We start from the raw sequence: 12,669 nt of genomic DNA, 5'->3' as shown, positions 1-12,669 counted from the left end.
CGTCATTAAACATTGGCCACAGAAGGTGAGTGCTAGGCATTCTGCTGTGGAAGCCAAGTGTGTTACGGGGCCACTTGTCACTCTTTCATCTTAGAGGATTTCAACACACAAACAGTGAAACCCATTATTTACAGCTCCCACTGTCAGAAGCTACAATTCTTGCCCCTATCTAATAGGAGCATGTACTAGTTATTTCTATAAGAGGATGAGATGACATTTTATAACACCCAAACATGCTGTAATTGCAGGGAAGTTGATTGAATAAAGGAAGAATACACGTATTCAGGTTCATTCTGAATACATGTGTATTTCTTGATAATATACTCCTAAATATTTAATAAACTTGTACACACACTCTTCTGCCTCACATGACAGCTTAAATGGGCTCAGATTCTTGCACACAGTTTTGCAGTTTAAGAATGCACTGAAATTGCATGAGAACTGATGTAATCTGATTTGTGGAAGTTGGGTATCTGACAACAGCCCACTCCCTTCTTTCTAACTCACTCTCTTAAGTCGGAGCCGTCATTCATGTACCTGACTTCCATTCTTGCCTTTCTGCTGCAGTAGACTCAATTGAAGTTACTACTACTCACATTTTATTCAAGGTCTTACTTATAACCTAATACATTTAATGTGTTAGTATTGCTTGGAAGTCAAACTTTTGCCCAATATCCCCATGCCCCTCCCTCCACTCAACCCAGGCTTTTGCACCACATCAGCCACGTTGTTTGTTGGTCTACAAAAGTTGAATCATATGTGACTTGGCTATTTTTCTCATCATCTAATTCCAGAAGAACAAGTTATGGGAATCCTTCCATTGACAATTATCTTTGATGTGCTTCTTCCTTTCCTTTTGACAGTGGAATTAAACATAATTCCACTGTCAAAAGGAATATGTTATATAGTATATTATGTTATATAGTTATATAGTATAACATAACCTACACTACTGATTGGAGACAGCTGTTTCTCTCATCTCCTGTCTCTCCCTGCTGATCCTCCAGCTGACTGCTATATCACCAATCGGAGAACCATACTTCTTTGAGCCTAACCAGCTGTTTTTTTTATCCTTACTTGCTTTTTTTTTTACCACACACTTGTTTGTATTCCTAACACCCACAAATGATCCTCTTACCTAAGAGGGACATATATGAATCAGTGATGTGAAATATTATGAATTAAGACTTAATATTTACATTCTGTTTGATTTCAAAAGAGAAGGTATACTAGCAGACATTTCCTAAAGAATCTACAGGTTTTTTTGTATCAGTTGATTTTTCTGGTTAGAGACACTTTTCCAGTTAAATTTTATTTTATATATTAGCTCTACCCAATGCATTGTTATGAAAGAGAAACATTTGCATGAACAATAGAATAATTTTGCCCATTAACTTCCTCTCTTGCACTAAATTCTTTTGTAAATAGGATCCGATCCAACTATCAACTTGATATTTTAATCTCAATGCTTTATTTTCAATCAATTTATAAACAAGGTTCTATTATCAGGGGCTCAGCCAACTGATAATTTTATTTATAAACATAATATCAATATATGTTTAGTATATGCATCATCTGTTACTTTTCTATGACTTAACAGTAGTTTCTAGTACCTAAGAGCACTTTAAACGAATATGAAAAATTACTGACTTCTATTGAGCTTGTAATCGTACAGATATTTTATTCTGTGATGTATTTATAATATCTCATTTGAACTTCACTATAACCACATTTTATATGCAAGAAAGGAGAGGCTTAAATAAGTTCACTTAGCTATCAATAGACATGTGAGTAAAGTTCCAAAAGAGAAATATAATAGAATCTTCTCCGACTTCAAAACCCATAAATGTAGTCTCTATGAAATATTATATTTCTCTTCTGCCATTTGTGTAAGATTTATATTTCATTGTGAAAATATATATATGAAGAATATATATAATATATAATATATTGTATATAATATATATTATATTTATATATATATATATATATATATATATATATATATAGAGAGAGAGAGAGAGAGAGAGAGAGAGAGAGAGAAAATATATATTCTTTTCTATCCTATTTCTAGATGAAAATGTCGGAGGTAAAATTTTTGCTTACTAATTTTTCTGCAACATAATCTAAGACTCATCTACCAACCAGCCAATAAATACTTAGAGATTGAACTAAATACAGTTTCTAAATTAGGAAACAGAATGCTTATAAGAAGATATATACTACTGTGTACGTTAAAATAATATATCTTAGATCCTATTTCAAAAATATATTTAATTGGTTTGAACGCAGACTACCAAAATTTGTATTTTGATGAGAAATGAGCATCTCTTGTTCTCCAAAAGGCAAAGGTTAAAATGCATTATGTAGCCAGATGTGATGGTGCACCTTGTAAACCCTGCGCTTGGGAGGCTGAGACAGGAGGATGGCACAGGTTCGAAGCCAGCCTCAGCTACTTAGTGAGGCTCTCAGCAACTAAGTGAGACCCTGTTTCTAAACAAAATATAAAATAGGTCTGGGAGTATAGCCTGGAGGTAGGAAGCCTCTGGGTTCTACCCCCAGTACCACATACACAAAAAAGCCTTGTGTAGCTGTGTGACATTGCAATGCCTTTTAGAATCATTTTATGACTTATTTTATTCACATGTAAAGCAGCCAGGCCAATAGTAAAATATTTTTGTAGACTTCATGAAAGAATTATCATTCTGTTGTTGTCTTATTTTTTTTGTGGTACTGGGGATTAAACCCAACCCTATTTTTTATTCTTTATTTTGAAACAGGGTCTTACCAAGTTGCAGAGGGCCTCATAAAGTAGCTGAGGCTGGCTGTGAACCCAATACCCTCCTGTTTTAGTCTCCCAAGTACTGAAATTGCAAGCACAGACCACCACACCCAGCATCATGAGATATTATATCAATTAATAAACAAAAATGCAATTGGGTCAGTGCTAGATTTATTGTTAATTGTTAATTAATTAATTAATTATTAATTGTATTAATTAATTAATTATTAGCTCTCGTTATTACTTAACACGTGGCAATTCTTACACTGCTTAGTCTCAGGTGGTTTCATTTTGACCTTCACCTTCTGTACACTATTGACAACCCCAAAGAACTTTTCCTTATGTGGGTTATATCTACTGTATTTAACATATTAGAAATTAAAACTGCCATAAAAGACACAATTGCATCATTTACAGGAAAATGGATGTAAGTGGGGGACATTATGCTAAGTGAGATTAGTCAATCACAAAAAAATAAGAAATCAGATGCTTTCTCTAGTATGTGAAAGCTAAGGAGAAATGGGTCATAGGAGAAATTCTAGATGAAAAAGGAAATCCTATAGAGGATCAGTAAGACAACCTAACTGTGGGAATGGGAAGGGGGAAGAAGGAAACTCTCTAAAGCACACGATGTACTTATTCATATCTTAGTCAACCACTAAGCCAAGCATGGGAGGGAAGGATGGGGCGGGATTGGGGTGGGGCTGGGTGGGGGCTGGCTGGGTGATATGTGCATGTATGTTTACACAAGTTTTTTTTTTAACCCCATTATGATGTATGAATACAATGCACCAATATAAAATTTAAAAAATAAAAATTAAAAAGAAAGATTTGGAATAAAACAAATATCAAATTTAAAACAAGAAATTAAGGCCAGGTGTGGTGGCGCACATTTGTAATCCCTGCACTTGGGAGGCGAAGACAGGAGGATCCCACAGGTTCAAAGCCAACTTTGCTGGCTTAAGAGACCCTGTTTCCAAATAAAATATCAAAAAATAAGTCTAGGAATGTACCCCAAAGGTAGAAGGGTTCCTTCCCCAGTACCACCAAAAAGGAAAACAAAAAAAGAAAAAGAAATAGAAATTAAAACTGATTTAACATAGTCAATAGATGAGTAGATAATGGAGATGGGGTATATGCACAGAATTGAATATACTCAGCTCTAGAGTGGAACGAAAATCATGTCATTTGCAGAAAAATGGATGGAAACTAGAGAACATTATGTATGTCAATCATCCAATCTCAGAAAATCAAGGGTTGTATATTAGCTCTCATATGTGAAAGCTAGAGAGAAAATAAAAAACAAAACTAATTTAATATAAAGACAGTAGAACAGTGGAGGGGGATTGGTTGGGAGAGATGGGAAGGGGAAAAAGGAAGCCTGATGAAGAAAACACTTCAAATAATGCACTGTCCATATGTGAAACTATGACTACCAATCTCATTAACTTGAACATGGATGGGGGTAAATGGGACGAGATCTGAAGGGAAATATACCAAGTGCTATGTGCATGCAAGTTTGTATCACTTGGAACTGTACTGTGATATGCTAATAAAATTATATTTGCTAAAGGCCAGGCATGGTGGCGCACTCTTGTAATCCCCGGGCTTGGGAGGCTGAGATAGGAGGAGCTAGCCTCAGCTGGCTTAAGAGACCCTGTTTTGAAATAAAATATAAAATAGGTCTGGGAGTATAGCCCAGAGGTAGAAGGCCCCTGGGGTACCACAAAAAAAAAAAATTATATTTGCTGATTATCCCAGCATTTGTGAGGCTGAGGTAGGAGGACCGTGGTTCGAGGACAGCCTCAGCTACATAGTGAGGCCCTTTCCAACTCAGTGAGATCCTGTTTCAAAGATTGAATGCTCCTGGGTTTCATCCCCACTACCACAAAAATAAATAAATAAATCAATAAATAAACAAACACATACATACATACATAAATACATAAATAAAATTTAAACATGAAAAATATAAAAATATTTTGATACCTTATCTACCATACTCAAATGAATTTACTCTCTTTTCAAGATTTTTAAAAAGATAAATTGAATATAATTTATCTATGAGATTAGAAAGGTATCCTTTATTTTTCTAAACTTGTAGAAAATATGATTAAAATATATTCTTAATTTGCTCGATGAAGACATTTGACCAGCACATTGACAATAAATAGAGCCATATATCAGTGTGTTTCAATGCTCTTTGTGCTCAAAGCTCCTAAAATAGAATTTTTAGTGTAACAGAAATAATTATGGTAGTAATATTTATTTAGTGTTTTTATGTGCCACTTGTAACATTTTTCTTTGCATCTTACACATTTACTAACATACCCATAAGTCCTTTGTAATAGGTGTCACTAACTTCATTTTACCCATACATTAACTAGATTATAGATATCTTAATTAAATTTTCCCAAGTCACAAACATCTCTAGAGTCAGATTTTGATCCCAGGAAGCCTCTAATACAAACCTAGATGTGTCTACCATCATACTGGATACTATACTCCACAAATATTTGCAAGAGCAAATGAGTAATATTAGTTCACACAATTTTCTTAATGTTTTAAGGTAAGATTATTTTTTGTGTAATTTATAAAATAACAGAATTTATTGATCAAGTTATGTTATGTGAATGTACTAATATGTCACAATGAATCCCACTATTATGATAATCACAATGTACCATTAACTAAAAAGTAAATGATTAATTATCAGAACAACAATTAGATTTGGCTAACATTAAGACAAAAATAAAATTCTAGAGCAACTAAACAGTGGCTAACTACTTAAAGGAATTAAAAGTTAAGGAATAGTACTATGTCTCTAGAACTACCAATTAACTACACACTTATGACACAATTTTATTCAGAATTTCATTGTGAATTTCCCTAAACTTTCTTCTCACTTCCTTTCTTGTTCAGTAAATAAAATATAACCAAATGGTGCTCTTAATCATGTATTTCTAATTAAATTGCTCAGTATCATAACAGAATTATCTGTTTGTATACCCATTTAAGTTAAGCAGTATTGATTTCATAGAATTCTCAACAAAATTGTGTCTTCAGTGGTCACTAACACCTTCACCTGAATTTTCCATTGGAAGCTTTATTTTTCAAATTCCCACAGCTAAACTAATCATTTTGCTCACCAACCTGTTCCTCCACTATGCCACTCTCTAAGAACAGTACCAACTGCAAAAGAGATGGCCCTGCCAGCAACTTGGGAGTCTTTTGAGATGTGTTTCTATCACTTCACTTTCACAATCCAGTTAGCTGCCAGGTCTACAATTCTACCTGTGAAACAGCCATAAACACATCAACCCTGCTCCATCCCCTCTGCCTTGACCTTAGCTCTAGCCACCATCATTTTCCCTTGTGTGACTTGAGCGGTGCCTTTGCTGCTATCTGTTTCTTCAGGCTGGCTTCCCTCCAACACTTTCCAGACTGAGGCTGTCTATCACCAGAGATCATCTTTCCAAATTATGAATCAGATCATGTCCTGCCCTGTTTAAAATTCTTCAGTGACTTTCCAGTTTCATAGGATAAAATTAAAACTGCTTAACATGATGTACAATGCTACATGCAGCCTGCTCCAGCCCACCTTTCTCTTTTCAATTTTAACCAACTTCCTCTCCTCCTCAAGACATTTAAAGTATTTTTCTAGTCATGTGGCAGCTTTTAGAAAGCACAGTGTATATCCCACACAATATCTGATGCCTAAAATTTTGTCACACCTAATTTCTTTGCCATTGTCACTCATTTTTTTTTTCAGAAGATTTCTCTAGTTTTTCTTATCCCACTGCACTTGTTCTTTTTCCAAGCTGGCATTCTATCATCCAGGCACCATGTACTGCCAGGGTTTCCCTGGACATAGGGCAGGCAGGGTTTACATGGACATAGGGCTTGCTGCTCTGTTTACCTATTTTCTCCATTTAATACAAGAGCTGACGATATATTATTTCTCTCTCCTTAGTGCCCAGCACAGTGTCTAAAAAAAACCGTTCAATAATTATGTGTTTAATAAAAAGCAACAGTATAAAGAAGAGAAAATTGACATTTATTTCCTTCCTCTTCCTATACTTCAAAAAAGAAAAATAAACTTATATTGCTGAGCTAATAATATGCTTTCATAGACTCAACTGGTGAGTATTTAAATTTGTAAGTGCATTAAAATGCCAACTGTTTGAATAAAAAGTCAATCAAGTTAAGAGCGTATGTGATAATATGATATAATATGAAATATATACTTGGTTTCTGGTCTTGGCACACAGCTTCTAAAAATTTTAGACTCTCTAGAGTGACGATGTCTGTTTTAGTGTTAATGAGTGATAGGTGTCGAGAGGGCCCTAGATAGCTTCAAGATGGGGGATGTCAGATCAAAGCACAAAAAGATTGAAGAAGACTGGACCTTCAGTCCTATCCCCCAATCTCCTGGCAGGAAAGAGGGGCTAAAGGATGAGCTAATCACCCATGGCCTGAAATTTAATTAGCTTTGCCTATATATAGAAACCCACACTAAAAACCTTTAAGTTCAGAGAGCTGGATTGGTGAACATGTCCAGGTGCTGGGAGGGCAGTGTGTTCAGAAAGGACGTGTGCTCCACATGTTGCCCTACAAATCTCTGCCATCTTGGCTCTTCTCAGTCATATCTTTGTAATATCCTAGTGATAGTTACTAAAGCACGTTCCTGAATTATATTAGTCATTACATGAAATTATTTTACATCAGTAGGAAAGTATGGGAACCCCAAGTTCATGGCCAATTAGTCAGATGTGTAGGTTGCCTGAACTTAAAATTGGCATCTTGCCGGGCATGGTGGTGCCACCCCCGCGCTTGGGAGGCAGAGACAGGAGGATCGCGCAGGTTCAAAGCCAGCCGCACTGGCTGAAGAGACCCTGTTTCCAAAAATAAAATAGGTCTGGGAGAGTAGCCTGGAGGTAGAAGGGCTTCCAGAAACCCAAGTACCACCAAAATAAATAAATAAATAAATAAATAAATAAATAAATAAAAATTGGCATCTCAAGTTGGGGCAGTCTTATGGGACTGAGTCCTTGGGTTTGTATTAAGTTTAGGTGCTTTGTGTCCAAATTAAATTAGATTGTAGGACACTCAAATTTGGAGAATGGGTTTTTGTGAAAAAACCTCCACATATCTAATGGCATAAGTACTGTGAACAAAAGCAGCTCAGTTTATATTGGAAAATTAGAACTACTACTCTTAAACAGTGGATCAACTATAAGAAGCTGAAAAATATGATAAAGTAGAATCTAATTTCCAAGTTTACAGGAAATCATTGAAATTGCTTATTTTAATGAAGTAACTTTCCTCCCTTACCATCTTCAAAGAATCCATTCTTCAATTAATCTTGAAATAAGCCTTTGGAATGTTTTAAATTTTTTAAAACAGCATTTATTCACACATTTTAAAATCTGGCTTTAATGACTAGGCTGTTATTGAACAATTTCAACTCCTTTGTGCGGTGTGACACAGGGGCTTAGATTCCTGGGTTCTAGAGTCATCCTTGTTCCGTTTTAAGTTTTACTCACTGGGTAATTGGGGAAAATTACTTAACCTCATTCAGCCTCGGTTTCTTCAGCTTTAAAACAAGGTCAACCACTGTCTCGGCTTCATAAGTTGTTTTGAAACTGATGTAAAATAAAGTACAAAAAGGCCACAGTGCACTGCCAGACAGGAGAAGGCTCTGTAAGTGCTCCCATTTGTCGTTATCATTTTTATCCTAACTTTAGCATTGTATTTAAAATGACACTCCTTCAAAACACAGCTCAACGAGTTGTACTTTATTCATAACCCACATGTGGCTGGCAACCCTCCTGAGCCCTAGCATTATCAGCCATGCCTTGAGAGGCATGGAAGTATTTTAGAGCATCTGGCTCTTCAAAACCAGCTGGCCTGCCTCATAAACCCTACCTCCTGTTGTCCAAATTTCCAAAGTCAGCATGACACTGATAGGGAATTCAAGGAGAAGACAGTGCTGGCAATGAATAAGCAATAGCTCATGATTCTACAGGGTCACAAGTCATTGTCTTTCTCAAGATGGTAAATTCTTGATTTAACAGAAATTGCTTTTGCCTAAATTATTCTATGAAGGCTTCCAGAGATGAGTTCTGTACTTAATACTGATAGAAGAACATATGGTTAGCAGTGCCTGCACAAGGAATAAGTTGACTATTTTTTTAGGATAAGGACATGCAAATAGCCTGGCTAAAGGCCAGAATGGAATAATAATGAGGATTGCCAGCCAGACACATTGCAACTAGAAACACACATGACTCTTGGTTCTTTGGTATCAGAGCCAAAGATGAGAACTAAACGAATATTGGATAAAGAGAAGATATGCTGCTATTTCATAACTCTTAGCAGCTCTTTTATGGCCCGTATCACATTTTTCTGCTATTAAACTATTTGTTTAACTCTTTCATCCCTTCTACTTCCCTGTGAGCTCCATAAAAGCAGGTCTTATATCCGGTGCTGCTGCATCAGTGGGGGTGAACAGAAAGAATTTGCTGAAGGTGACAAGTGAATCAATTAATAACATAATGCACTAATTCAATCCCATCTTTAAAACAGAAAGTTAAGATCTTACATGTATATTAGATATGAAACACTGAGAAAAGTAAATATGAAAATCAGCTGGATAATCACAATAGGTGAAGCCATTTCAATAATAAAAGAAGATTGTCACAATTCATATTTCATATTTAAATAAGAGGAAGAAAACAAAAAGTAATGTTCTGGGATAATTATTAATAATCTTCAGTATTTCATCAGAGTAGGGGAAAATAATCTCTAAACTGCATTTGTAAGCAGTAGTGTTTCTAAGATAGAATTCAAGATATTGAAGAGGATAAAGTAAGGTCAAAATGAGATAAAATACTGAAAAATACACTAGATAGAAACATATTCACAGATAGCTCACTGCAGGCATAGGGCCTATGTGAAAAACTAGATAGTTCAAATACCCAATGTCATTTTGTTTTGTTTTGTTTTTGTAGTTTCGATTGAGTAGGTGTCTCTAGAAAAGGGAAAAGGAGTAAAATGTGTGAAAGAATGTAATGAGGTCTAAAAAAAACCCCTGAAGACTAACTGGGTTTATAATCTAAATTAGATTAGAAAGGTCTACACTCAATGGAGGATTCAATTAGGTTAAGATCAATTATAACAACTCTACATTTTCAACAAGCTAAAAAGGAAAGGCAGAGTGTATTACATCTAACTAAAATTAATTTATATTTCATGACAAGATTCCCAAGGACAGTAAAAATCTGACAATAGTAAAGAATTAATTTGGGATTTCACACACACCATTTTTATGAATGTACCTAAGTTCTTAATAGACATTTATCCATATAGAAATATGGAGCTAAATTATATGTAATTCGTTCAGCTCAAGACAGTTAGATAAGGGAGCTGGTCAATTGTTTTGCTTGGCTAATCACCTTTTTATGCTTTACTGAAAGGAATTAATGGGAATTACATTCTTTTCATAGGCAGAAAATTGTCTTTCACTTCATTTCTTATTCTCTATATAAGTGATATTCTCTATAAATAGTTGGAGGCTTTGGCTATGCTTAGAATAACCTAGAATGCATGTTCAGTCACATGTGAATAATTTCTCAAATTGATCTCTAGTCCCAGTGGGATTTTAGTGAACTAGTCAATATTTACACCAATTTGTTAGTTGATACTCTCCTGAGAATGAGGAAAAAAGAAAAATAGAGAGAGCAAAAGAAATAAAGAAAAAAAGAAGGAAGGTAGAAAAAGGACATAAGGCAGGAAAGAGAAGGAAAGACCATAAAAAAACTACTTATGTGAGCTGGGCTTGTTGGCAAACACTTGTAATCCCAGTACTTGGGAAGCTGAGACAGGAGGATCTCAGTTCAGGGACAGCTTCAGCTTTTAGTGTGGGCTTCTACAACTTAGTGAGACCTTGTTTCAAAATAAAGAATACAAAAAATAGTCTAGGGTTATATTTTGGAGGTAGAATGCCCCTGGATTCCATTTCCAGTAATACAGGATAAATAAATAAATAAATAAATAAATAAATAAATAAATACATGCATGCATACATACTAATTTAATCTTTGCAACAAATTTTAATTGCTTAATATGTATTTATGGAAAAAAGTGAGATTAATATTAGATTGAGAATAAGAAATTGAGAGAAAAATAAGTTTTAAAATTTTATGCACTTTATGGGGGAAAACAGAGAATTTACTATTCAAAGAGCCATCTACTAATAGTTTGTGAATAAAGTTTTAGCAAAAGGGATGCCTACTGAATATTGAAGACTCAGTTACCAAAAAAAAAAATAGTTAAGGCCAGGAAATATAAATGTTACCCAGGACAAAAATATAAAAAAGAAATAATCATCAAAGATCCATATTGGCATGAATTATAATAGATGTATGAGGTGTGCTATATGACCTCTTCCTCATCACTGAGCGAATAGGATACTGGTAGTGTTGGCACTAATCATGTGCAATGTTCTGGCTTCAGGGATTGGCCTGGGGATGGCATTAAGATTTTGATTTAAAATGCTACTTTATCAGAGAACTACAGCAACATATGCATACCTATGTTCATAGCAGCACAATTCGTAATAGCCAAAATACGGAACCAACCCAGGTCCCCCCATCAACAGATGAATGGATTGCAAAATTATGGGGAATACACACAATGGAATTCTATTCAGCTATAAAGAAGAGCAAAATCATGTCATTTACAAGAAGATGGAAAGTCCTGGAGTGCATTATGTTAAGTGAGATCAGCCAAGCACAGAAGGAGAAGGGACATATGTTTCCTCTAATATGCCCAAACTAGGAAGCATTGGGGATACCAGTGGGACTCCAGATAATAGAGGGGAAATATCAGCAAAGTTTGAATGGAAGGATAGGAGAGGAAGAAGGCTGAATTTGATTAATGAGGGTCTACATCCGAATATGTGTAAAAGTTTGAATACAGCATGGTTACCCTGGACAATCATTGGTGGGAGGGGGGAAGGGAAAACGGGGGTGGAGAAGAGGGTACCAAGTACAGTTTAAATGCATACCATTTATTTTCAATACAAATATGCATATAAAATGCTACTTTATAACCTTTTGTAAGTTATTTATTTTCAGTTTTTCATTTGTAAAAGTGTGTAATAATTTGTATTGAGGTGTTATAAAGACAAATATGTGCCAATTATCAAATGCAGACCTTGTAGGTAGGAAAGTCATTATCGGTATACGATATTATTACGTGTGTTTGTTTTACACTCACTATTGTTAATAATGTTAATATTGTTCTATACTCACTATTGTTAATATTGTTAATATGGTGTGTTATATATTCCTCTTCCCTAAAGCAAGACTGAGATAGAAGTTGTACAATGGAACTGAATCTCTGGGTGGAATTTAAGGCGCTTTTCCTTTAAGGTAAGGCAATGGAATGTGGCTGGCTGTATGTATTTCTGTTCTTCATTGACTAACTTGAATTTTTCAGTTGAGGAAACTTTCAGAATTCTGATTTCATATCAAATATTTTCTTCCATCTGCTTTTGAGAATGCTATTAAAGATGTTTGGCAAGGATGAAAGTACAGATTATGTGATTGGCATTTCCCAAGAAGAGAGGAAGAAAAAAAGGGACTAATCTGTTTTATTTAGTTAAAATTGTCAACATTTATGATAAAATGTCTCAGAATTTCCTGTTTTTAAAGATTAATTAAATATTACCTAGTGCATACATTCTCAGCACAACATGGGATTTTGGCATTGATGTCATGAAGGATGTATTTACATATTTATATTCACTACATCATTTTTATTTTTGTTTACCTTTTTTGACAGTCTTAAAAAAACTTATAATAAATGAAGTAGCCATGGGG

This window comes from Muscardinus avellanarius (genome assembly GCF_963383645.1).
Source record: "Muscardinus avellanarius genome assembly, chromosome: 14".
Classification (NCBI taxonomy): domain Eukaryota; kingdom Metazoa; phylum Chordata; class Mammalia; order Rodentia; family Gliridae; genus Muscardinus; species Muscardinus avellanarius.
Note: the sequence above shows the minus strand (reverse complement) of the source record.